The sequence below is a fragment of the Eulemur rufifrons genome, chromosome 16 (genome assembly GCF_041146395.1).
Source record: "Eulemur rufifrons isolate Redbay chromosome 16, OSU_ERuf_1, whole genome shotgun sequence".
In the NCBI taxonomy this organism is placed as follows: domain Eukaryota; kingdom Metazoa; phylum Chordata; class Mammalia; order Primates; family Lemuridae; genus Eulemur; species Eulemur rufifrons.
Genome location: NC_090998.1, coordinates 96,887,788 through 96,915,471, shown reverse-complemented (window position 1 = coordinate 96,915,471; position 27,684 = coordinate 96,887,788).

Sequence of the window (27,684 nt, the reverse complement as noted above, 5' to 3'; positions counted from 1 at the left end):
CAGTTCAAATCCACTTATTCAGAATTAACATAAAGCAAATGTTGCTCAAGAAATACCAATAAATTCCCCTGAGCCAACAAAGTTCAATTTTTAAACAATAAACTTCCTCAGATAAGAAAATGATGCCTGTAATTTCATGTCTCTTTACTGGAGAGCTGGGGGGAGGGTTGGAAATGGGCTGGAATGTCCAGGTACTATAGGAAAGATAATAGGAAAAAACTCGAGAAACAAGACAGAATCATTTCATTGATTTAGTGACATTTATTCGTAGAAGAAATCATGGAGTAGCAGAAGTAAATGATCAGAAAATGTAAGCAAGCACTTCGAGAGTAATAATGGGCAAAAGAAGAGAAAAGCCAGAAAAGAAAACCCCAAAGAACTGAACTCAGACATATTTATGTAAATCATTCTGGGGGAAAAAAGGGTAGATAATGCTGTATCACTAACTGAATCAGATCTGCTTTCTTGACGAGAAAAGGTACACCTTTCAAAAGGCTTATTTACCGCTCAGTAGCAAAACCAAGAACACTCTCAGAGGAATCTGAAGATCTTCTGTGCCTGCTTTGGAATAAGCTAAACTATTAGATATACAGTTAAATAATCAACATACAAACATATAAATATCAAATTTTATGCATTAAATGAATCTCAAAGTAATCATCAAATGTGAAGGGAACATAATTTTGAAAAAGAAAGAAAGTAAAGCACTGAGGTAATTTCAGTAACTCCTACGAAGAAATTACCTGTAAACCAAAACAGGTAACTCTACTAGGTTAAAACATAAGAAATTGCCAATATTCGAGCAAAAACCAGCAATTTCACATGGGCCCACCCAGTGGTCTCCTGATAAATATTGAACCACAACCTCTTTTGAAAAAAAGGGCCCTGATTTGTAGCTTTTGCCCATTCCTGTGTCGGAACTGTCCCACCACGGCCAGCATCAAGCTGCCAGACGATGGCACCGAGCGCGGAGTCGGAGCGAGAGGCGCAGGCACCTCCCCAACTGCAGCACACCATGGCTCCACGGAACACGCTGAGGATCAGAGCAGTCCCCAAACTGTCCCACCCTGTTCTAAAACCAGTTTCTGTCTTCCCTAGGTTAGAAGAAATATGCTGTTGACAGTTTAAAATACTAGTACACTGAAATCATTCATAACAAAGAACAGATGAGACCGGTACCTGGTTTCATCCATTCAACACTTTACTGCACACCTGTTTGGTGCCAGGTAGCGTTCTGGGCATTGTGGACAGCAGGGAACAAGACAAAGGAGGTCTCTGCTCTCCTAAGAAATATATATAAAAATATATAATTTCAAGGACTGAGAAATGCCATGAAGAAATTAAAACAGTAATGGGGAAGCTATTTTAAACTGCATGGTGAGTTAGGTGATATTTAAGCTGAGACCTTATAGTTAAGGGGCCAGGCTCAAGATCTGGGAAAGACCATTCAGACAAAGAAAACGACTAGTGTAAAAGTCCTAAGGCAAGACCAAGCATGGCATGTTTGAAAAAGTGAACAGACTAACTTGGATAGAGCCTAATGAGCAAAGGTGAGATTGTCTGAGAGGTCGTCAGAGGCAAGAAGATCTCCTGAGCCCAGGAATTCGAGACCAGCCTGGACAACACAGCAAGACCCCATCTCAAAAAAAAAAATTCTGCTCCGCTGAGCACGGTGGCACACGGCTGTAGTCCCAGCTACTCAAGAAGCAATGGCAGGAGATTGCCAATGTAAAAACCTCCAATAGAAGTCTCACAGTTTTAGGAAGGGATTTTCAGTGTACAAAAATTGGTATGCCTGTCCTCTTGGTACTGTGCCGCCTATTTAGTCCCCCCTTAAAAAAGGAGAGGAATATAAGTACATTTATTGTTTTGCACGGTAAACTAGCAGCTAGCCACAACAATCCCAGGAGTTATGATCACATCGCTATACTCCAGCCTGGCCAACAGAGCAAAACCATGTCTCTTTAAAAAAAAAAAAAAAAAAAACACAAAAAAACCCGTGACTATAGCTGAAATAAACTTAGTGGTAGGACTACACACCAGCTCAGAAATAAGGATCTTATTAACCCAAGATGGTTACTTCATATGTGAAATGCTAACATATGAATTCAAGTACGTCAATGTTGAATTCTAATGAAGATGACCTAATTAGTCTATAAAATAGATTCACTATGTTGTTCAGGCTAGGACTATTTCAAAACCATAGGCAAACATTTCTAGTGGATCATCGAAAATCATTTTATTTGGTATGTAAATAGACTTTTTAAGAATTATAAAGGTCATGTTTATTTTAATGTGAAAGAAAAATATAATACCAAATCTGATTTTTGTTCAAATTACTGCTTAGGAGTTAAAGTAAAATATCAGCATATCAGTCTAAATTACATGTTCATATTACAAAAAATGTAAAGATATATACACACACATACTCACCCACACTCCCCATAGCCGTGAAAACCAAGTCCACATTATGGCCACATAAAAGTCCCAGAAGTCAATAAAGACAAATTTTTGCATATTACACAAAAAAAAAGGAAACTGTGTAGACTGCTTTAAGGAGAATTTATATTTGCACATAAAATTATTTATTCATTCAGGAACTACTACTCATTTCAACAATTTATCTAAAAGATTTTTCTTTTTAATCAACCAACAGGAAAGGAGACCTACAGTTCAGGGAAAAAAGGTTAAAAGAAAAAAATCTTGTCTCAGCAGAATGAAATACTAAAAATCTGTATCTCATTAATTCCCCTTGCGCTCTCATTTCCCAACTAAATATCAGTTAAACTGCATTTTAAAAAGGCGAAAGATTTATATGATCTGAAGAGAAACCAGAGTATAAAACTGCATTTTTAGACTATGCATTTAAGTCCGTACAAGCATTTTTCTTTTTTTCATTTAAGAGCACAAATAAGTATATGCATTTAATACTACTCAAATAAACTTGTGATTATTGTAGCTAGCTGCTAGTTTACCATGCAAAACAATAAATGTACTTATATTCCTCTCCTTTTTTAAGGGGGGACTAAATAGGCGGCACGGTACCAAGAAGACAGCCATACCAATACATTTTTGCACACTGAAAATCCCTCCTTAAAACTATAAGACTTCTATTGGAGGTTTCTACAAAAAAAGTAAAAACTGCTAAGAATACCATTAGGCTTTCTCAGTAATTTCTCCTTTTCTTTGTTTCTACTCAATTCTTAGAGGACTATACAGTTTTAGGTGAAGTTCAAATACTTTTGTTATAGAAACACGCACATAGGCTGTAACCAGCATCAGGAGTAACAAGACAAGCAGCCATTCATTCAGGAACTGTGAGTGCCCATCATGAGCCAGCCAGGGTCCTGGGGACTCTGCAGCAAATAAAACAATGCTCTATCCCTGAGGGCACGAAAGCAAGACTGCGCCTGGAGGATGCCTGGGGGCCAGAGTAGAGGAAGCCAAGGAGAAACCTGATTGTGTAGGACACAAAACCAGAGAGGCAGGAGGTACAGATCAATGGAGGCTCTTATAGGCACAGTAAATATTCTGGCTTTTACTCTCAAGGACATAAAAAGCCACTGAACGGTTTGAACACAGGAGTGAAATAATCAGACTTTCATGTTAAAAGGATCACCCTGGTTGCTGGGTTGAGAATAGAGAAGTGCAGAAGCAGCGGGGAGACTAGTGACTATGAAAATAACACAAGCAAGAGGTTACAGTTGGTTACGGGGTGGCAGCAAATTGTCGTTCCATTTATAGTTAAGGCAGCATTTAAAGTATATAAAGAATGTACTTTCATAATTATTTGATTAGATGTGGGAGTATCAGAAGGGAGTATCAACATGTCTATGAGGTTTGGGGCCAGAGAAACTGAAAGAGGGAGTGGACATTTAAAAGATGAGGAAGAATGGAATGGAAACAATTATTGGAGGAGGTGGGAGAGAAGGAGGAGGCGACAAGTTGTTCAGTTGTGACATGTTAAATTTGGGATCTAGATGTCTAGTTAAATTAGACATCTAGCTGAAAATGTTGAGTGCGCAGATGAACATACAAGTCTGGAGATTAGGAAAGAAATTCAGACTAAAGACAAAATTTTTAGTTAGAAATATATAATTCTAGCTAGATAAGATGAGATCACAAGGGACTAAATATAAATACAGAAGAGGTCTAAACATACATCCCTGGAACACTGCCTCATTTTTTAGAAGTTGGAGTGATGAAAAGGAACCAGCAAAAGAAACTGAAAATAAGCAGTAATATCCCAGAAGCAAAGGGAAAAAGGTTTGAAACAAGAGAACATTATCAACCACATCAAAGGCTGTGACTGCTGCTATATTCACTGACATTAGAATTCACCAAAGAGGTCACTAGTAACATCAAAAAAGAGCTGCCATGGTAGAATGGAAGAGAAAAAAAAAAAAACCTCACTGTAGTGGATCCAAGAGAGAGAGGGAGTACTGAAGACCACAAATATCAACTTTTCTGGAGAGTAGTAACTAAAGAAAGATGTGGTGTTGAACAATGTTTTTTAAAGATGGGAGATATCAGTATCTACATGCTGCATATATATCTATATGCTGACAGGAATGATCTGGTAAAAACAGGACACTGACGCATCTCGTTGGCATGCACGAGGGGATGGACACGGAAGCAACGCAGTGTCCTTGACAGGAGGAAGGGAGAGAACCCAGGGCAGCCGTGGAGACCGGGGGGAAGAACAGCAGGAAATGCAAAGAGCAAGGGCAGAGGCCTGAGGGACATGGAAACGCTTTCTGATCGCTTTCATTTTTCACACACAGGAAACACGTTATCAGATGAAAATTTAGAAAAGGTTAGAGGTTTGAGGAGAGAGGTGAAAATAGTCATTTAGGGGAATGCTAAAGTGATTCAACCAGGGAAATGTCCTGGGATTACACCACTGTCAGCAACACAAAGGGCCTTCCTGAGGTCAGCGGTCAGGCACTGAACGGGAGACCCGGGTCAGCATGGCTGTGTTTTCCTCAGAGCATTGTCAACTGCCCAGGTGCAGGCTGAACTAGACGGAGAACTGCATGTAAACAGTGTGGGGTGGAGGGCTGGCCAGGGGAGTGCAATGGAGGAGCGCCCTACATGCAACTGAGGGCGCATGAAAGGGAGAGATTATAATAGTGGACCATGGATTCAAGGCAGGGAAAATATTCAAGTAAGGATGCGCAGGAAGGGGGACAGTACAGAGGTGGCAGAAGCAATGGACTGCAGGTTCTCAAACAGACAGAAGTACTGTCAAGGGGGGTTACAGTTGTCCCATGGGGGTTTGCTTCATGGAACCCCACCATACCAAAATCCCCAGATGCTCAAGTACCAGATATAAAATGGGTAGGTGTTCGCATATAACCTATACATATCCTTAGACTTTAAAGCATCTCTAGATTATTTATATGTAAATGCCACGTAAGTAGCTGTTATACTATGGTTTTTAAATTTGTATTTTGTTTTAGAAACAGGGTTTAGTATTTTTGACCCACAGTTGGTTGAATCCTCACATGTGGAACCCATAGACACAGAGGGTCTACTGTATCTGACAGAAGTTGGAAATAGAGGATGTGGAGGCCCCAGTGGAATTATGCCAAATGAAATATCCTTAGTAAAGTATGGGCAGTTCTGATTAAAATGTTATAGAACTACCTTAAACACTAAAGCAAAACGTCACCCTGGGCAAAGTGGGCCCGCAGATAAGGAAAGCTGGAAAGCGAAATTAAAGATAGAGAATTATATCACAGGAATTGTAGCTGGGGGTCCCAGACATAGAATTCTCAAGAAAACTATTTCCAGCAGTCCTAGGGCGTCAGCTTTGAACAACCTGTCCAACCCAGAAGGCAAAAATGCCAGATCACAATCAGATCAGCTAAAATAAACCATACCTTTCCCCTCGATCCCTTTTCCGCACAGAGCTGGACCCTGAGCAGGTGAGGACGTCATATTGAAGAGAATCTGGCAAAGTAACAAGAGAAATCCAGTAGGAATCTTCCTCCAAAGCAGGCTTCTAGGTCTGAAACAGTGGGAACCAAAGAAGAGTTCAGAATTGTGTGAGCGTCTCAACACTGATTATACTGAACTGCACCTTCTAATGACTAAAATAAGATTATGAATGACAAGTAACCACAAGAGTTTTTATTACCTGAAAATTACTGGAAAAGCTATCTGATCTTACTAAGAGCTCATGCAGATGTAGAGACTGAATCTATAGAGGGTCTGAAGGCACAGTGAAAACTGTTTTCTGCTTAAACCTTACCAAGTCCCATCCACTGAACATACTAGTTCCACAGATATCCATAAATTCCCACTACATGTAAGGTATAAAATATACACAATGCTAGATGTAGTAAAAATTCATTTTTGCTTTACTAAGCAAAAAGTGAAAGTCAATTATTAAGTCAAATAAAACAAAAGTCATTTTATGTTTGCGTACAAGTACAAAATTTGATCATGGAAGATGTCATAAGAAATCTTAGCATGAGTTTCTAAGTGGGCAAGTAACAAAATAGAAATATCAGGGCTCACCATTTAGTCATTTTCAAAGTCACCTCTATTTAATGTGGACTTATCTAATGCATTCTAGGAAAAGGAGTATGTGTTACTATAATTTTGACTGAAATACATTTACAGGTATTTTACAGTGTCAAGATAAAGACAATTTATTACCAAGTCTTTTTGGCATTTCAATTCAGAAACCCCATCTGGATGCAGTCACAGAGCAGTCTCAACTAAATTCTAGTCCATTCATAATTTGGTAGTATTACAGCAAGAGTCAAGCATACTTAAGCTTTGAACTGAGGCAGCAAGTCAATATTTAATATACTAAATTCCAAGATTTTCCAGGAAGTATGAAAAAAAAATCAGAAAAAATGCTATCACCTAACTAGCAAGCAAGCGTTAAGGATAAGCACATGTTTTACTCAGTTCCTCTCAAGAATACACAGGGAACCTACAATGCCCCATTCTGACACATTACTAACATTTAACATTCAATAAAATGTTAAAATATTTGTTTCATAAAAACTGAGATAAGAAAACACTAAAACAGGCCAGGTGGGGTGGCCAGTACCTGTAATCCCAGCAGTTTGGGACGCAGAGACTAGGAGTTCCAGACCAGCCTCAGCAACATAGCAACACCTCGTCTCTACAAAAAATTTGAAAATTAGCCGGGCATGGCAGTGCAGCTCATTATCCCAGCTACTCGGGAGGCTGAGGTGAGAGCACTGCTTGAGCCCAGGTGTCTGAGGTTGCAGTGAGTGACAGTCATGCCACCGCACTCCAGCATGGGTGACAGAGTGAGACCCTGTCTCTAAAATTTAAAAAAAAAAAAAAACCTACAATAAATCAAAACCAATAAGCATGTTTCATTGTAAGTGAAAAATCTTATAAAACCTTTAAAAAGTCCCAGATTCATCCTAAAACAGATGAGAAACCTAAACATTTTCATGTCTTTGAAAAAGACAACTGGGAATGAAAAACATAATAGCAACCTATACTAGACAATAAACCTGAGAAATTTGTTATATAGCATTTAAATAAAAAGTTTAAAATTCAAAAATGTTTTCTACAAATGCTAATAAACTCTCACAATCTACACAAACATGGGCACAGCTGCAAATGCCTTCTTAGCATCATTCTTAATCACTTGATTAATTACATCTGAGAGAAAAGAAATTCCTTCTAGATCACTCTGAAGGGTCTTACAAAAAAATGAACCCCCCCCCAGCAGCCACATCTACCTCGATGAAGAAAACACCAACATTTCAAATATTCCAACAATTACAAAATAGGATAATCCTGGAATTTACTCAGCCTCAAAAACATTATGAACTACTCCAACACAGGAATAATACTTAAAAAACATTTACAGTGTTTTCTAAAGTACAAAAAATATTCATTATGAATCCTGATTTCTTGGAAAAATTATTTGAACATGTCTCAATGCTGTTGATTGTCAAGAATTCTGATGATGTGCTTATCCAAAAAAAAAAAAAAAAATGCCAGGCACTTTTTATTTAACATATTATAGCCTGCTTACATTGTTCTTTATCATCACTATTAGATTTCTTATCAACACCAGACTGATAGTGATAAATTGTCAAGAAATACACATTTCTTCCTCCAAGAAATACACATTTAAAGAAAAACTATCACAACTCTTTACCACTAAAATTTGAGGGATTCCTTCCCTTACTATTCCTAGGAACAACAATCACAAAGAGCTAATAACCAGTAAGTCTAAAATCTAAAACTTCTATTTGAATGTATACATTATTTTCAACAATGTATAAACTATTATAAGCATTGACAAGTCAAAAGGGTCCACCAAAATTCAAAAGCTAACTGCAAAAAAATTAGTAATCTATATTATTTTGTAAAGATCATGATTGGCTTTGGAGTACATTAACTCAGACTTCTGAAGAGGCCAAATATTGTTTTTAAACATATACTGTATTTGTTTGTTAATAGTAAAGAAAAGGACAAAATAAAATTCCTGAAATGGTGTTTTACTTAAAAACGTTTCTTATGGAAAAGAAATCCAATGTTTATCATCAGTGATTTTTAAAAATAGAAAATATTGTTGTTGCAAAGATTTACAGAACACAGAACCAGAAGTCCATGACCTCTCAATAAATACACTGTACTAAAATCTTCTTGTAAGAGAGAGATAATAAAAACACCAGTCTGTTAAAGCTCTTCCTCCCTTCTTTTTAAAATGTAGATAGATTTTACTAAACTGACAATATGAAAGTGGAACCCAATAATCTTAGCCCTCTTAAGTTACTTATTAACTTTTAAATAGACTGTTATGAATTTACAATTCCTGCAGTTCACCTGCCACTTTTCCCAACTTAAAGCAGGCGCTAGGGGTTAAAGACAGTCTCCACTTGCAACATCGATTATAAGAAAGAACTTTATGCTCATTTTAAAAAAGGATTATTGTGAGTTTTGTTTGTCCCCAGACACACCACTCAACACAGATCTCAGCACATAATAGATGTTTAATGAATACCTGTTGAATAAATGGTAATGTTTAATTGTATTAGTGGAACATTAGTTTTTTTTCTTCCTTCAATTTACAGTTCTCCCTTTTTGGAAAAGACACTCAAGGCCATAGCAGTCCCTCAAAAACACATAAACAACTTTATTCACAATGAAAAATAAAGCTGGGTCTCAAAATACAATCCCAGCGCCTCTTTATGTTCCCTATTATTTTTAAAGAAAATGAGAAATAAAGCCTGTTTTTAAGAAATAGATAATGTATACCAACTTTTCTCAAAATAAAAAAATTCACATTTCAAATTTATTTTCTGTTAGTAGTATTGAGAGTCACAACTGATTGTTCCAAAATATGCATATATTGGGTAAAAATCAAAAACAAGCATATAAACAAAACTACATGTTTTTTGCCAACGTTTTTTCCTTAATCTTAGTCAAAAAGGTATGTGCCTAAATTTTACTAGATGTGAGACCAGCTTGGTCTGATGTTTCCAGATTCATTCGTTCAACAAATATTTTAATGAGCATCTACTGTATTCCAAGCCCTTTAACGTTTGCGTTTGCAAACTGCACACCACCACCGAATTCCTCTACGAAGCCTTATCATTTAAAAGAATGGCAAGGTAATAAGGAATCTCAACACCGTTTCTTGCGCACATTAAGTCAGTGGATTGGGGCGCTTTTTCAGCCGTTAAAGCGGCATCAGCGAGCCGCTGCCGACCACACCCGGGACCCAAAATCACAACCAGGAGCCACAGCCGGTGAAACCACCTGTGAGAGTCGTCCGCGCTCCTCCCCCGAGGAGGCGGCCGGGACTTTCGCTCCAGCCCAGCGAGCTCCGCTGCGGCGCCTCGGGCGACAGTCGGGGCTCCGGAGCCGGGTCCCCGCCCCGCCAACCCTCACCTGGAGACCCCGGGCCGTCCCCGCCCGCCCCTCGCGCCACCCTCGCGACCGCCAGACCCGCCAAGTGGGGGGAGGGGTCTGCGTTTCCGCTTTACCGCGGCGGGCGGTGGGCGCCTCAGTCGCCCGCCTGCCTGAATCCGAGCTGAGCCCGTGTCCCTTCCTCAGAGGGAAGGGACGAAGCCCAAAGGGCGGGTCCTCGGGGAAGAGACCTCGCCCGAACCTGGAAACGGAGCCGCAGGCGCAGCCCGCAGCCCGCAGCCCGCGCTCACCGCGGAGCCCTCGGGGACCGGGGTTCAGAGTTTCAGGCCGCCGCCCAAGGGCCCGAGAGGGCGAGGCGCGGGGCCGGCGCTGCACTCACTGTCACCTTTGTCTCGGACGCCCGCTCCCGCAGCGCCGCTCTCGGGCCGGCTCCGCGGCTCCTGCCGCCCCGACGCCCGCAGCTGCGCTCCCGGCGCGCTCGCCCCGCCCAGACTCGGGCGCGGGTGCAGCCAGAGGCCTCGCGCATTCCGAGAGCAGCGTGGGGCGGGGCTTCATCGCGCACCGCCCCAGCCAGGCCCCGCCCCAGCCCCGCCCCCGGGCCCCGCCTCGGGATGGGCGGGCGGCGCCACCCCCACCCTGGAGCCGCGCAGGCTGGGCGGCCGCTGCTGTGGGGAACCGACCGCCCACAGCAGGGGGTGGAGCCTGCGCGGGAAAGCGCGCGCGGAAGATGGCCACGGAGCCTGCGCGGGAGCGCGCGGGAGCCTCTTCCCAGCCCGGCCCGCAGGCGGCTGCGGCTCGCGCCCGCCCGGCCGAGGAGGGGCGGCGTCTGCGCGCGGTGTGGGCCGCGGCCGCGCCCTGAGGAGGAAGCGGGGTGCCGCGCTGGCGAGGGGCGAGGTGTCTGTCGGTCGCAGTTGAGACCTCGAGGTCCTGAAACCCTCCGACCATTGTTTTTTTCAATGTCACCGTCAGAATCGTTTGTCATTCACTGGCTTCAGGCCCGGCACATCCAGCTGGCATTTGCAATGCGAAAACTGTTCGTGCCCCAGACCCCTGTGACTCCTCCCCCGGATCGCATACGTCCCAGAAGTCGGGACACGTGACAGTGTCCCAGTCTAGCGGCCAGTACTCCACCAAAGGACCCGCCAAACTCTGCCTGTGGTCAAAGGGACAGAGAGAGCCAGGTGCTGGTGTCAGGGCATCCTTCCAGCTGCTCAGGCCACAGACTTTGGCGTCATCCTTGGTCCCTCTCACACTCTCATTTTCACTTCCAATCTGCCAAGAAAGCTCGTTGGTTCCACTTCCAAAATAAATCAGACTAGTTCTCACCTGCGTTACTTCCAGCATCTCAATTATACCTCAGGGACCTACTAAACTGCAGGGCCTCCCTGCCCATCATCTACTCTGTTTACTGTCAAAACAGCCGGAATATCCTCTCACAAGGAAATGTCACTTAGCGTTGATACTTAGCCTGAGCCAGGTATTTAAAATTGCAACCGCCAGACACCAATTCTCGATCCTTCCTACCTCATTCTTTTTCTTTTCTTCCCATGACACTTCACACCTGGTAGCAATCTCTATGGTCAGCTTTCCGGATCTATGGTTAGGCATTCACAGATTCAACTAACCGCAGATCAAAAATATTCAGGAAAAAAATTTAAATAACACAAAAAATACAGTATAACAACTATTTATATAGCATTTACATTGCATTTGGTATTGTAAGTAATCTAGAGATCATTTAAAGTATACAGGAGGATATATATAAGTTATGCACAAATATGCCATTTTATATAAGGGACTTGAGCATCCACAGATTTTGGTATTGGTGGGGATCCTGGAACCAATCCCCTAAAGATACTGAGGTATGACTGTATTTATTTTACATGTTTATCTTTTAGTGTCTCTCTTGTCTTCACCGGTAGAAGCTGGGATTTTTGTCTGTTTTGTTCAACTGATGTATCCCAAGTGCCTAGAATAAATGAAAAATTTTTATTATTTATTTTTATTTATTTTTATTTTTTTGAGACAGAGTGTCGCTTTGTCGCCCAGGCTAGAGTGAGTGCCATGGCGTCAGCCTAGCTCACAGCAACCTCAAACTCCTGGGCTTAAGCGAGCCTACTGCCTCAGCCTCCTGAGTAGCTGGGACTTACAGGCATGCGCCACCATGCCCAGCTAATTTTTTTTTCTATATATATTTTAGTTGTCCATATAATTTCTTTCTATTTTTAGTAGAGACGAGGTCTCGCTCATTGCTCAGGCTGGTTTCGAACTCCTGACCTTGAGCCATCCACCCGCCTCGGCCTCCCAGAGTGCTAGGATTACAGGCGTGAGCCACCGCACCCGGCCGAAAAATTTTTAAATTCTCTGAGATAACAAAAAGTGTAAAGCAACAAAAAAATGACCCGTTTTGTATTTTAAATTTCCTCTTGCTTTCAATTTCTATCAGTTAATTTGGTCACTATTATATTCATAACACTCTCTTTACATATTTAATTTAGCCTTTAAGATTTAAAACAAAACAATTTAAAGCCACAGATTATACAGTACAGTTTGGATTTTTTTTGTTTGTTTGTTTGTTTCTTTCTTTGAGACAGGGTCTTGCTCTGTCACCTGGGCTAGAGTGCAGTGGCGTCATAATAGCTCTCTGCAACCTCCAACTCCTGGGCTCCAGGGATCCTCCTGCCTCAGCCTCCTGAGTAGCTGGGACTACAGGCACACGCCACCACACCTGGCTAATTTTTCTTTCCAGTTTTCGTGGAGACTGCCTCTCACTCTTGCTCAGGTTGGTCTCGAACTCCTGACCTCAAGGGATCCTCCTGCCTCAGCCTCCTAGAGTGCTAAGATTACAGGCATGAGCCACCATACCATGCCCCGCCCCCGCCTCCCACTCCCCTCCCGTGTCCGCCCTGGGCCCCGCCTCCGTCCCCCGCTCTCCACTCCCCTCCCCCGTTCCCTCGGCCCCGCCCCTCCTGCCCTGGCCCCGCCCCTACCCCTCCCCGTCCGCCCCCCGCCAGCCCCGCGCCCCGGCTCCGCTCGTCCCCCCGCGGCCACACGGGGGCACAGCCGGACAGCGGGCGAGGGCGGGCGAGGGCGAGGGCGGGGCGGGGCGGGGCGGGGTGGGGAGAGGACGGGGAGGGGCGGGAAGGGGGCGCCGGGGAGGCGGGGGTCTGGCGTGTGGAGGGGCAGGTGGGGGATGGGAGGGGTGAGGGGTGGGCGGGCAGGTGGAGGATGGGGCGGGAGGAGGGCCCAGGAGGTCGGGCCTCGGGCGGAACTAGGGGGGAAGCCCTGAGGGGTCCCGGGGAGCAAAGCCTTCAGCCCGCGGCCTTACCCTCCCAGGGCTGGGGGTGCGCTGGGCCCCATGGTCCCCTGGAATGGGTGCGGGGTCTCGGGAGAGCCGGGCGTGCAGCTGGGGGCGCCGGGCCCACCTGGGAAAGCCCAGGCAGCGCTGGAAAGCGGGAGGCGGGGCCTGTCCCCTCCTCCGTGTTTAAGGCTTCAGGTGGCTCTGTGGCCTGGCGGGCCGTGGAAGGCAGAGGAGGAGGCAGCACAGCAAGGGAGGGTCGAGGCCAGGGGCACGATGGCAGTTCAGCAGCCCTTGCTCCGCGAACCTCAGCAGAGGGGTGCAGCTGCAGGAACACCGGGGCCACCTTGCCTGGGCCCAGGCCGGTGGCCCACCGTGGGCAAGTGCGTGTTCTCGGTCCAGTGTGCTGTGTGGCTGCTGCCGCCGGCTGCCCCGGGCAAGGGGGGCGTCCCAGAGCCCACAGCTGGGGAGCAGCTTCTGTTCAGCCAGCTCTGCACCCGGGGGCCCTTCCCCTGCATCCAGCCGAGCCTGTGGCCCTGGGAGCTGGGGAGGCCTCCCCAGAAGCAACAGGACAAGGGCCCTTCTGCATGTCCGGGTGGGGACGGCGGCCTTTTAGGGGACATTCTGCATTCGCAGGGCATGGCTGCATGTCAGAGCTCAGGCGGGGATGCACCTCGGCCACCTGGGTCACCAGCAGGAGCCTGAGTGATGCTCATGGCAGTGGGGTGAGAGGGCAGGAAAGTGCCACACACACCATACACACTGTACACGTGACCACAGGTACACACAACATACAAGCACACACACTACACACAACACACACTGTACACAACACACACTGTACACATGACCACAGATACACAGCTACACGCAACATACAAACACACTGTACACACTATGCACACATACCACATGAAAACACACTACACACAACACACGCAATACACATGAACACATACACCTGCACACACCTACGCACACAAACACGCACACACATTGGGAGATTTAAAATACTCACAGTTAAACTAGTAACCACATTCTAGAAAGTTTACAAAATACCGGGGAGGGTAGCAATCACCTCTGACACCCCACATTAACAAACAGCCTGTCTAGCTTTATTGTTGTGTATGGTAAATTGTGGAACTATCTCATTCGGTTCTTAAACATTTGGTTCTTTTTTTTTTTTTTTTTTTTTTTTTTTTTGAGACAGAGTGTCGCTTTGTTGCCCAGGCTAGAGTGAGTGCCGTGGCGTCAGCCTAGCTCACAGCAACCTCAAATGCCTGGACTTAAGCAATCCTACTGCCTCAGCCTCCCGAGTAGCTGGGACTACAGGCATGTGCCACCATGCCCGGCTAATTTTTTTTTTTCTATATATATTTTAGTTGGCCAGATAATTTCTTTCTATTTTTAGTAGAGACGAGGTCTCGCTCATTGCTCAGGCTGGTCTCGAACTCCTGACCTTGAGCGATCCACCCGCCTCGGCCTCCCAGAGTGCTAGGATTACAGGCGTGAGCCACCGTGCCCGGCCAACATTTGGTTCTTAAACTGGGCAGATAAATCAAGCATTCTATTTTGACTTCTGGGAAACGTTTCAAAAACAGGACAGAACAGAAAGTTTTTATTTGCAAACACAATTAACCATTTCCTGCTCAACGTCAGAAGCAGCTGAGAACCGAGCTGCTGCCTGCTGGCCACCAAGCCCTCGCCCAGGGCTGCCGCGGCGGACGTCGCTGGTGCCCTCCGCCTTCGCTGCCCTGCGCTGCGGCAGCGGTTTCCAGATGATCCTTCTGCACAACACACATGCACAGCCCACAACACACACACATACACAACCCCCAACACACACAACCCCCAGCACACACACACAACCCCCAACACACACGCACAGCCCACAACACACACATACACCACCCCAACACACACAACCCCAACACACACTATCCCCAACACACACACAACACACACGCACAGCCCACAACACACACATATGCACAACCCCCAACACACACAACCCCCAACACACACAATCCCCGACACACACACAACCCCAACACACACGCACAGCCCACAACACACATACATACACAACCCCCAACACACACAAGCCCCAGCACACACAATCCCAAACAGACATGCACAGCCCACAACACACACACACACAATCCCCAACACACACAAGCCCCAACACACACACACAATCCCCAACACACAAACAATCTCCACTACACACACAACCCCCAACACACACACAATCTCCACTACACACACACAATACCCAACACAAACACACAATCCCCACTACACACACACCTGCAACACACACTCTCTATCCTTCAACAAGCGGGGCCTCAGGTGTCCCCCTCCCGTCTTCCACCCCCAGGAGGAAATGAAGGGGCTGCACGGGGTGGGGGCACCTCAGCCGCGGGGCCTCCCGCCCTGCCCGGCTCCTTCCTCACCGGCCATGAGGGGGTGGCAGCTGTCCCAGCGGGGCTGCGGGACCCTGCTCTCCCCCTGCCACTCCTTCCTCCCAGCGGCCGGGCTGGGGCTGGGTCTGCACCGCAGGGAAGGGCTGCTTATGCTGTGATCCAGTGTTGTGCTGTTTGCAGTGAGGTGGCTGTGGATGTGCTTGCTGGAAATTGCACAGCTCTCCCCTCGTATGCGCCATCCGTGTCTCCCAGTGACAGCAGTTTGCAACACTGCAGGACAACGTCACAACCAGGCTGAGGATTGTCGTAAGTCCGCCCTGTGCTGCTGACCTGTGTCGAGGTGCGATTTCACCCGGCCCCTCCTGCACAGGCAGTGGCATTGCTGGACCTGGTCCTCAGAGGGCCACAGATGCCACAGCCCCGGCTGCAGGAGGCCTGGGGGGCTGTCAGGGACCTTCGAGTCTGAGGCATCCCCAGCCCAGCTGGCCGGTGACCCACCTCCAGAGAGCCCAGCAAGGAGACACCTGCGTCTGCCGCCCGACCCGTCTGGCCAGCAGGGGGCACTGCTGGGTCCCCCCCACCCCCGCTAAGCCCACCTGGCCGGCGGGTCCCCCCAGAGGCCCACGCCCCTGTCTCCCTCCCTGTCCACTGGTCTCCCTCCCCTCCCCCAGCCCGCCCCCAGCCCTGTGCCCTCCCCCCACCCACAGGGAGCCCCAGGAAGAGGGGGTGGGGGGAGGGGCGGGTGCCCTCCCTCCATCAGGACCTGGGGATCTGGGACAGTTTCCTTTCCGCGGCCACATCTGCCTGAGCAGCCCAGGAGGCGGCGGCAGCGGCGGGGGGGGGTGTCGCAGGCTGGGACCCCACAGGCTCCCTGCCCCGTCCTGTGGGCCTTGCTGCAGCTGGTCTGGCGACCAGATTGGCTCCTAGGTACGTGGGGTCAGGGGTCAGGGGTCGAGGTCGGAGCGGGGCTCTGGTGGGACCTCCCGCCTTGGTCCCTGACAGCTGAGGAGGGTTCTGTGGGGCCAGCACCCAGGACAACCCAGCATAGCCACTTGTCCGGCAGCGCTGTGTGGCTTTGTGAAGGTGAATTGCCCTCTCTGGACTCCAAATCCTCACCTGACAAGGGTCTTCTCTTTGCTCTGGGGCAGGCAGGACCTCTGTCCTGTCTCAGTTGGTCCTCAGCCTCCCGTGGGACGGGGCGAGCTGGTGTCCTCCTCTGTGGGACAGGGGTTCGGGCTGGCCAGAGCCCCACACCTTGGGCCCTGCGGCTCCATGTCACAGTTCTGCCCACTGTCCTCACTTGTGTTTTCCTGTGCATGGGACCTGCCCCACATGGGGACTGAGCTTGGCTTTGTGACACCAAAGATTAGATGAGCTGGGGACATTTTCCTAATGTAGCAAAAGTGTAACCGCGAGTAAAGACTGCTCACCTGACCCCAGCCTGCCCTCGTGGGCGGGGAACGTGTCCCTGGGGCTGCTGGCCGGGACGGCAGGTGCCCCGTGCTGCAGCCAGACTCTCCCGCTGCCGCTTGTCCCTGCGGGATGCTCCAACGCAGTATGCCTCGGTGTCCCCACGGGCACCAGTCGGCACACGGCAGTTCAGCAGGGTGTGGCGTGTGTTGCTGGGGCCCTGTCCGTCCGGTCCCAGACTCGGCCTGCCCTGGCCGCGGGGATCTTTGTTCTGTGACACGGCCTTTTTCCTTCCGAATTTATTCACTGTGTTTATTCCTTTGTCCTTCCCACGGGCAACCCCCCTTCGAGTGCGCTTGTCACTGGTGTTTGCGGGGACGTCCCAAACCCCATAGTTTGCCGGGGCCTGTCCTTGTGCGTGAGGGTGAATGAGAGTACGGCCGCCCTGAGCTCAGGCTGCGGCTGCTCCCTCAGCTTGGTGACCTGTGGCCACCTCTGTGCTGTCTCCTCGCCGGCTTTGGGGACAATGACGCCGGCCTGGCAGGGCCTCCAGAGTCAAACCAGATCATTTGCGGACACCGCCCAGCACAGCCCAGCACACGAGTGTTAAGTCAGACTTTTTTATTGTTTTCAACCTACTGTTTTGAAAACGATCACAGGGAAAAGTTGACATGACGGTGGGCATCCCTCACCCGGAACCTGCTTGGTAACACCGGCATGTGACTCTCAGTGTCAGTGGGCAGAAGCGGACGCATCCCTCACCCGGAACCTGCTTGGTAACACCGGCATGTGACTCTCAGTGTCAGTGGGCAGAAGCGGACGCATCCCTCACCCGGAACCTGCTTGGTAACACCAGCACGTGACTCTCAGTGTCAGTGGGCAGAAGCGTGTCCGCGGCCACGGTGTCGGCAGGTCTGTCCTCCCGAGGCTCTGGGGGCCGGGCTGCCCCAGGCCTCTCCCGGCACTGGGTTTGCCGTCAGCCTTTGGCGTTCATGGTCTTGTGGAAGCCTCACCCCAGTCTCTGTCTTCGTCTTCACACGTGTGACTCTGCACAAACGTCCCCTTTCTACGGGACACCAGTCACACTGGATTAGGGCCCACCTACTCCGTGTGACCTGCTCTGAGCCAGTGCCGTCCGCAAGGCCCTGTTCCCAGCGGGGTCGATTCTGAGCCCGGGGCTGGGGGCCTCCCCGGGTGCCCACGTCACGTCCCATCCGCCGCACGCAGCTGACGCTGGGACCCACGTGCGCGTCCGTCACAGACTCTGGGACACTCTGCTCCTCACACTCAGCCAGGTCTGCTGGGGACAGAGAGCTGCTCATGGCGCTCGCTCCCTCCGACCGCGGGGGGACCCGGGACTGTTGCCAGACCGGCTCCTGGCCCCTCAACACCCGTCTACCGGGCCAGGACCGGCCTCTGTCAGGGCCGTGAGTCCGCAGGTTCTTCCAGTCTAGACCGGGCCCTGCCTTCTCTGTCGCAGCCACTCCTGTGTCCGGAACAATCCAGGGATGTGTCCGGCATTTGCCCGAGGGGCGTCAGGCTTGCATGTTGGCCAGGAACACCACAGACGGGTGTCAGTCCCTCTTGGGGTGCCTGTCGGGGGACCCCATGATGGCGCCCTTCCCTCTGTGGTAGGTAATAGCCTGACAGTCTGCCGGGCGGTGCTTTTGGCTCCCCAAGATGACTCTGGCCTAAACGAAGTGCTAGGTGGTGCCTGGGGAGTGTGCTGTCCGCGAGGCCGACGGCAGCCCCCGGCTGACGGCAGCCCCTCTGTGGAGCCGGCGCCCCCACTTCTAAGCTCGCCTTAAAGCCGGCCACGCTCACCCTCCCCCCCCCCCCGTGCGGGGCACGGCCCTCTCCCACCCCTACGCGATCCCAGTGAGAAGCTTGAGGGAGACTGAGAAACCCCACAAATATGACCGCACCCAGCATCAGCCAGCGCTCATTTCAAAATATTTACCTTCTTGGTGGGACTCTAACAGCTAAGGCGGCCAGGAAGGCTCCCTGGAGGAGGTGGGAGGTGCCTTGGGTGGACGATCTGGGTGGGCTGGGCAGGAGCCAGATGGTCCCCCTCAGCCTTTCCATGCTGGGCCCCTGGGAGCAGGGGGTGCCGGGACAGGCTGGGGTGCGGAGTAGGGCGCGTGAGCTCCCGGGAAGTCCTGGCCCTCGCCCCACCTGGCAGTAGGCGGGGGTCCAGCCAGACTGGCTGCCCTGGGTGGGTCCAAAACCGATGCCGGCGGCGGGGAGCCAGGGCCGGGCCAGCGGGATCCCAGCAGAAGGGCCCCCTGGGACTCACACAGCCAGAAAGAGGTGGTCCCTGGACCCACCGCTGCAGGGAAGCAGACACTGCAAGGGTCCGTTCCACAGACAAGCACCTGACACTCCGTGTGTGGGGAGAAAGAGCAGCCTCCCGCCAAGCTGGGCGCCCAGCAGCGCCGCGGCTTTGACCCGGCCCGGCCCTCTGAGCGCGCGGGTGACGCTTACCCCGCCCCCATTCTGGTGCCTAAAGTATCCTTTTGTGAACAAAGATGAAAGCTTTTGCTTTTTCTCTCTACTGGAGTCCTTCAAAATTCCGGAAGTATTTGTGAATATCCTTATCTTTATTTATATAAGTTCAATAAAAATATGCTGTCTCTTTACAAGCAGGATACAATTGGAAACACTGGCCATATTCCCAAGGATTTGACTGAAGTGTCATATTTAAGAATATGCATAAAATGCCAGTGTTCCTAGCCTTACAGTGAATGAGTAAAAATTGTCACTTCCTGGCAGGTCCGAGAACCTTAAGACTATAAGTAACACCTAAAGCCTGCCTTGGTTTGGCTTCCTCCTCTCAAGAAGTTCTAAAATCCGAGATTCCTATATGATCAACTTGGACAGAGAAAATCATGCTTCTAAGGAAAACTGAAGCACACCTGCTAGTAGATTGAAGCCCTGTGCACTGTGTTCAAGTCCTTATTATCTACCTGTGGCCTGGAATGGATCCTAAATCCCCTGATTTCCTCCAATATTTGGCTACAACTAAATCCTGCTAAAGTCCCTGGGATCTCGCCTACCAGCAAAGCAGGGATACTCCAGGGCCATTCATGGAACAGGACCCCTATCCAGATTAACCAACTAAGAGAATTAAATATTCAGATTGGAGAGGAGTTAGATATGAAGATTGGAGGTGTGGGTGACACTGGGGCTACGCTGTCTATCCTTAGCCCCGACACACTGTCTCTGTGCCCTCCCTGGGTTTCTGAATTCATCTAGATGATTGGAGTGGCCAACGAATCTATGACAGTTCCTAAATCTCTACCTATCCTCCAACTAGGACCCCTCGTGACAGCCCCCATACATCTCCTGGATAGGGACTTCTTAAAAACCTACCAGGCCCATACTTCCTTCTCCCAACTAGGGGAAATAACGCTTGAGTTATTTTCACCAGGAGACTTTGCCACTCAATGGCTTTTACCCAAATTCCCATCCATTCAGTTAGCCTCGCCAACACTACCCACCCTGCTCCGTAAGAGCTACGTGGGAGTCTGGGCACAATCCAACACCAACGATAACCCTCAGGTTGTGAAGATGACAGTTGTGTACACTCCCGAGGACGCGATTCACCCCAGGAGTCAACCCCAGTGAAGGAGCGAGATGGGGAAGGTTTCTGTGGTCCTGCGTTGGACGAGGTTCTGCTTGGGATGACCGTGTGGTCAGAAACCTTTCCCATGCCGTGAACAGAGCTGCCGCAGCCACCAGGGGGCAGCCGCGGTCCCCAGACGCCCTCGCCTGTCCTCGCAGCCCGGCCGCTGCGTGCGTTAGACCAGCCCCGCCGCGCAGGTGGCGTCGCTGCCGCTGCCCACACTCCCGCTGCACCTGGGTCACGTGACAAACCTAAGATCTTGCGGCGGCGACGCTCTGACAGACACGTCTTCAGAAAGCCTCCGGGCCCTGGCCCGACGCACTGGACTCAATTTCCCGTTCTCAGTTGTTTCCAGGTCCCGCCCCACCCCTCGGGCCCTAATGATCCTCCTCTCATCTGGGCTGGGCTCGGCGTCCTCCCCACCCTGACTCAGCCGTTCTCACAGGCATCTGCCGGAAGCCCCAGACCGCGCCGGCCAACTCTCCACAGCCGACCCGCAGCGGACGCGACCCGGCACCGATCCGTATTTCACAGGTGCTTGGACGCTTCCCAGGCACATGGCTCGTGGCGCTGCCTGGCCCCTCCGCTGCCGTTGGGTTCCCCCCGTGGACTAGGGGGACCAGGCCGGCTGCAGCCGCTGCCCTGGACGGGTCTGGCTCAGAGGCAGAATGCGTACAAATTTGTACCTGAAAGCCCATCCTTCAAGACGACCCGAGCAGCCGCAGGGTCTGATTTTAACATGGAGCTCAGGGGCCATTTGCTGACTGGAGGCCGCGCTCAAGCCGCGCCTGCACCGCACTGGAGTTCCCCAGAACCTGAGCATTGGATCAGCTTTAGCACGTCTAGAGCTCAGCTGCATTAAGGAATTAGAACTCAGCTGCACTGAACAATCAGACTTAGCCACACTGACCAATCACATTGAACTGCATTAACCAATCAGACTCAGCTGCATTGCCCAAACAGGACTCAGCAACACTGACCAATCAGACTCAGCAGCATTGAGCAATTAGAAGTAAGCCACACTGAGCAATCATATTCAGCTGCACTGACCAATCAGACTCAGCCACGTTGACCAATCAGGACACAACCACACTAACCAATCAGATTCAGCCACATTGACCAATCAGGACTCAGCCACACTGACCAATCACGCTCAGCCGAATTGTCCAATCAGACTCAGCCTCACTGTGCAATCAGACGCTGCCACACTGACCAATCAGGACTCAGCCGAATAGACCAATCAGACTCAGCTGCAGTGGCCAATCAGAACTCAGCTGCACTGACCAGTCAGACTCAGCCTCAGAGATCAATTAGTACTCAGCCGCATTTACCAATCAGATTCAGCCACACTGACCAATCAGATTCAGTCACACTGATTAGTCAGACGCAGCCACATTGACCATTCAGACTCAGTCACGTTGACCAATGAGGACTCAGCAGCACTGACCAATCAGATTCAGCCGCATTGACCAATCAGATTCAGCCACACTGATTAGTCAGACGCAGCCACATTGACCATTCAGAATCAGCCACGTTGACCAATGAGGACTCAGCAGCACTGACCAATCAGATTCAGCCACACTGATTAGTCAGGACTCAGCCACAATGACCAATCAGATTTAGCCACACTGACTAATCAGATACAGCCGCATTGACCAATCGGGTTCAGGCGCTGTGACCAAGCAGATTAGGCCACACTGACTTGTCAGACGCAGTCGCATTGACCATTCAGACTTAGCAGCACTGACCAATCAGATTCAGCCACACTGACTAGTCAGGACTCAACCACACTGACCAATCAGATTCAGCCACAATGACTATTCCGATTCAGACGCATTGACCAATCAGATTCAGCTACGTTGACCAATCAGGACTCATCAGAACTGAGCAATAAGACGCAGCCAAATTGACCAATCAGATTCAGCTTAACTGGCCAATCAGGACTCAGCTGAATAGACCAATCAGACTCAGCTGCACTGGACAATAGACGCAGCCACATTGAGAATTCAGACTCAGCCACTTTGACCAATTAGGACTCAGCCGCAGAGACCAATCAGATTCAGCAACACTGACGATTCAGATGCAGCCACACTGACTAATCAGACACAACCGCATTAAGCATTCAGACTAAGCCATGTTGACCAATAAGGACTCCGCAGCACTGACCAATCAGATTCAACCACATTGACTAATCACACGCAGCCGCATTAAGCAATCAGACTCAGCGACTTTGACCAATTAGGACGCAGCAGCATTGACCAATCAGATTCAGCCACACTGACCAATCAGATTTAGCGACACTGACTAATCAGATGAAGCCACGTTGACCAATCAGGACTCTGCAGCCCTGACCAATCACATTCAGCCGCATTGGTAAAGCACGTTCACCAGCATTGACCAATCAGATTCAGCCGCACTGACCAATCAGATTCAGCCACACTGACTAATTAGGACTCAGCTCCATTGACGAATCAGATTCATCCCGACTGACCAATCAGAATTCAGCAGCACTGACCAATCAGATTCAGCCACACTGACTAGTGAGGACTCCGCCAAATTGACCAATGAGGATTAAGAAAAATTGTCCAATAAACTCAGCCAAGTTGACCAATCATGACTCAGAAACACTGACCAATCACATTCAGCCGCATTGACCAATCACGTTCAGCCACTCTCACCCATAATTCTCATCTAGGTTGACCAATCAGGACTCCGGAGCCATGGCCAATGAGATTCAGCCACACTAACTAATCATGATTCAGCCACACTGACCAATCAGATACCACCACGCTGACTAATCAGAAGCAGGCACATTGAGCATTCAGGCTCAGCCACTTTGACCAATGAGGACTCAGCAGCACTGACCAATCAATTTCAGCCGTATTGGTAAAGCACGTTCAGCCGCGCTGACCAATCAGATTTAGCAACACTGAATAATCAGACGCAGCCTCATTCAGACATCAGTCTCAAACACGGTGACCAATGAGGACTCACCCGCACTGACCACTCAGATTCAGCCACACTGACTTGTCAGGAATCAGCCAATCAGATTCAGCCACACTGACTAATCAGTCGCAGCTGCATTCAGCATTCAGACTCAGCCACGTTGACCAATGAGGATTCAGCAGCACTGACCGATCAGATTCAGCCACACTTAGTAGTCAGGATGCAGCCACACTGACCAATCAGATTCAACCACACTAATGAGAAGCAGCCACATTGAGCATTCAGGCTCAGCCACTTTGACCAATGAGGACTCAGCAACACTGACCAGTCAGATTCAGCCACACTGACTAGTCTGGACTCAGACACACCTACCAATCAGATTCAGCCACACTAAATAATCAGCCGCAGCCACATTGAGCAATCCGACTCAGCCACGTAGACCAATCAGGACTCACCCGTACTCACCAATCAGATTCAGCCACACTGACCAATGAGATTCAGCCACACTGACTAAGCAGACGCAGCCGCATTGAGCACTCACACTCAGCCACGTTGACCAACGAGGTCTCCGCAGCACGGACCAATCAGATTCAGCCACATTTACTTGTCAGGACTGAGCCACACTGACCAACGAGATTCAACAACACTCAGTAATCAGAAGCAGCCACGTTGACCAATCAGGACTCATCCAAATTGACCAATCAGATTCAGCAACACTGACTTATCAGGACTCATCCAAATTGACTAATCAGACTCAGCCACATTGAGCATTCAGACTCACCCATGTTGACCAATGAGGACTGAGAAGCATTGTCCAATAAGATTCAGCCACACTGACTAGTCAGGACTCATTCACACCGACCAATCAGATTCTGCCACACTTATTAATGAGATGCATCCGTATTCAGTATTCAGACTCAACCACGTTGACCAATGAGGAGTCAGCAGACCTGACCAATCAGATTCAGCCACACTGACCAATCAGAATCAGCCACACTGACTAATCAGACGCAGCCGCATTGAGCACTCAGACTCAGCCACGTTGCCCAATGAGGACTGAGCATCACTGACCAATCAGATTCAGCCACACTGACTAGTCAGGGACTCAGCTACACCGACCAATCAGATTGAGCCACACTGACTAATCACACGCAGCTCCATTGACCATTCAGACTCAGCCACTTTGACCAATGAGGACTCCGCAGCACTGACCAATGAGATTCTGCAACACTGACTAATCAGACGGAGCTGCATTGAGCATTCAGACTCAGCCACGTTGACTAATGAGTACTCCGCATCACGGACCAATCAGATTCAGCCACACTGACTAATGAGGACTCAGCTACATTGACCAAACAGATTCAGGAACGAAGACTAATCAGATGCAGCCGCATTGAGCATTCAGACACAGCCACGTTGACCAATCAGGACTCAGCAGCACGGACCAATCAGATTCAGCCACACTGACTAGTCAGGACTCAGCTACACCTACCAATAGATTCAGCCACATTGACTAATCAGACGCAGCCGCATTGAGCATTCAGATTCATCCACGGTCACCAGTCAGGACTCGGTAGCAATGACCAATCAGTTTCAGCCACACTGACTAGTCAGGACTCATCCACACTGACCAATCAGATTCAGCCACACTGACTAATCAGTCGCAGCCGCATTCAGCATTTAGACTCAGCCACGTTGACCAATGAGGACTCAGCAGCACTGACCAATCAGATTCAGCCACACTGAGTAGTCAGGACCCAGCCACACTGACCAATCAGATTCAGCCACACTGACTAATCAGAAGCCGCCACATTGAGCATTCAGGCTCAGCCACTTTGACCAATGAGGACTCAGCAATACTGACCAGTCAGATTCAGCCACACTGACTAGTCTGGACTCAGGCACACTTACCAATCAGATTCAGCCACACTAAATAATCAGACGCAGCCGCATTGAGCAATCCGAGTCAGCCATGTAGACCAATGAGGACTCACCCGTACTCACCAATCAGATTCAGCCACACTGACCAATGAGATTCAGCCACACTGACTCATCAGTTTCAGCCGCACTCACCAATCAGATTCAGCCCACTGACTAGTCAGGACTCAGCCACACTGACCAATCAGGTTCAGCCACACTGGTTAATCAGATTCAGCGATACTCACTAATCAGACGCCCCACGTAGACCAATCAGGACTCATCGAAACTCACCAATCAGATTCAGCAACACTGACTAATCAAACGCAGCCGCATTGTGCATTCAGACTCAGACACATTGACCAATGAGGACTCGGCAGCATGGACCAATCAGATTCAGCCACACTGACTAATCAGGACTCAGCCACAATGACCAATGAGATTCAGCTGCATTGACCAATCAGACTCAGCTGCATTGAGCAATTAGAAGTAAGCCACAGTGACCAATCAGACTCAGCTGCATTGACCAATCAGACTCATCTGTATTGACCTATCAGGACTCAGCTGCACTAGTCTATCAGACCAAGCCAGTGAATCCCTCATTTGTATAATGAACCTGACTGGAGCCTGGGCGGGAACTTCCACTGTGTAACCTGAGCCTTCTCTGTGCCCTCTGGAATGAGTGTCTTTCCTCCAGACTCCTTTTTAGAGAACTTCTGTTCCTGACACGCAAGCGGGTCCTAGTCCCACACACCTTCCCCCAGCTGTCCATACCCACGGGCCCTCCAGGCCCCGCCCTGCACCCTCCCCAGACCTCCTGCTCAGGCTGCAGCTCATCCTTGCCCTGGCCGCACCGGAGCTACTGGAGCCCCAAGGGCACGGACCTCTCTCGATCGGCAGTGGGCTGCATGGTTGCGGTGCCCGGCAGAGGCTGCCCAGCTCCCGCTCATCAAAGGGCCCATCCTCTGGCCGCCTGGGACACTGGGGCGCCACCGCACCCGGCTGAGAATCCTTGCTCAAGGCCAGAGACCCTGAGTCCCCACTGGGACCCCTGCTGGTGGCCTTTTGCGATGCAGCTTGAAAGCTGCCAGCTGTGCCAGCTTCCTCTGCCATGTGGTGCCCTGCCTGCAACCCGCACAGCTCCCCACAGCCTCCTGCCGGTGTCCTTGGCTGGACTTTGGAACGTCCCATTGGCCACTTACCCTTGCTCCCTAACACCTCTGCTGCTTCCCGCCAGGACCCTGCTTGGCCAGGCCGGTGCTCTAGCATAGGTAGCTTCCTCTTCAGGGGCCTGGGCATCTTGAGGCTGGCAGGCGTCGGGCCAGCTCGCAGTCCTGGGCACGTGGGGGGCTGTTGGCCTGCTGTGAGTTTACTGCATGTACTTGGCGCCTTCTGATGTCGAGGGTCAGTCGTCTGCCCTGCGGCCAGCCAATTCCCACTAAGTCCCCGCCTGCCAGGGTCAGAGGCCCCCACGTGTGTCTCGAGCGTCTCCTGAGTTTGGCTTTTGTGTCCCTGGTGGATTTTGAGGTGCTTCGCAAGGTGCTCACAAGCAGAAGCTTTGATCGCTGCCATATTGCCTCAGCCCCCCGAACCCCAGCAGCTGCCCACACCAAACAAAATGATGGGGCACGTTGGGGAGGCTCAGGAACAGGCAGGGCTGGGACCAGGCAGGCGAGGCGCTGAGCTGGGTGGTTCTGTGCCCAAAACAGGAACCAGGCCGAGAGGCCCCTGTTCTGGCATCTGGCTGCTCGAGCCCCACGTGGCTCCAATGAGAGGGCCCTGGCACTGTCGCTTGAGGACAGAGCCTGCCCTGGGCCAGGTCCCCGGGAGGGGCTCAGCAGGCCCGAGGCTGCGGGCAGCCAAACCCCAGGGCCAGGGGCCAGGTGTGCTGTGGGCCGGGTGGTAACCCCAGGGCCAGGGGCCAGGTGTGCTGTGGGCCGGGTGGTCCGATGGGCTGGTCCTGCCTTGGCTCTGCGGAGGGGGAGGGTGTGAATGGTGCTGCCTCTCCAGGGAGAGGCTGAACAGACGTCCAGGCGTTGCTGTGGCCGAGCATGACCGACCGCCCACTGCCAGCAGCCCCAGGCCACCTGGAATGAAACTCCAAACCCCGGAGTCCCCCGGCAAGGGAGGGGAGTGAACGCTGAGGGAGGAGTCAGACCATGCAGGAGGGACAGAGAGGG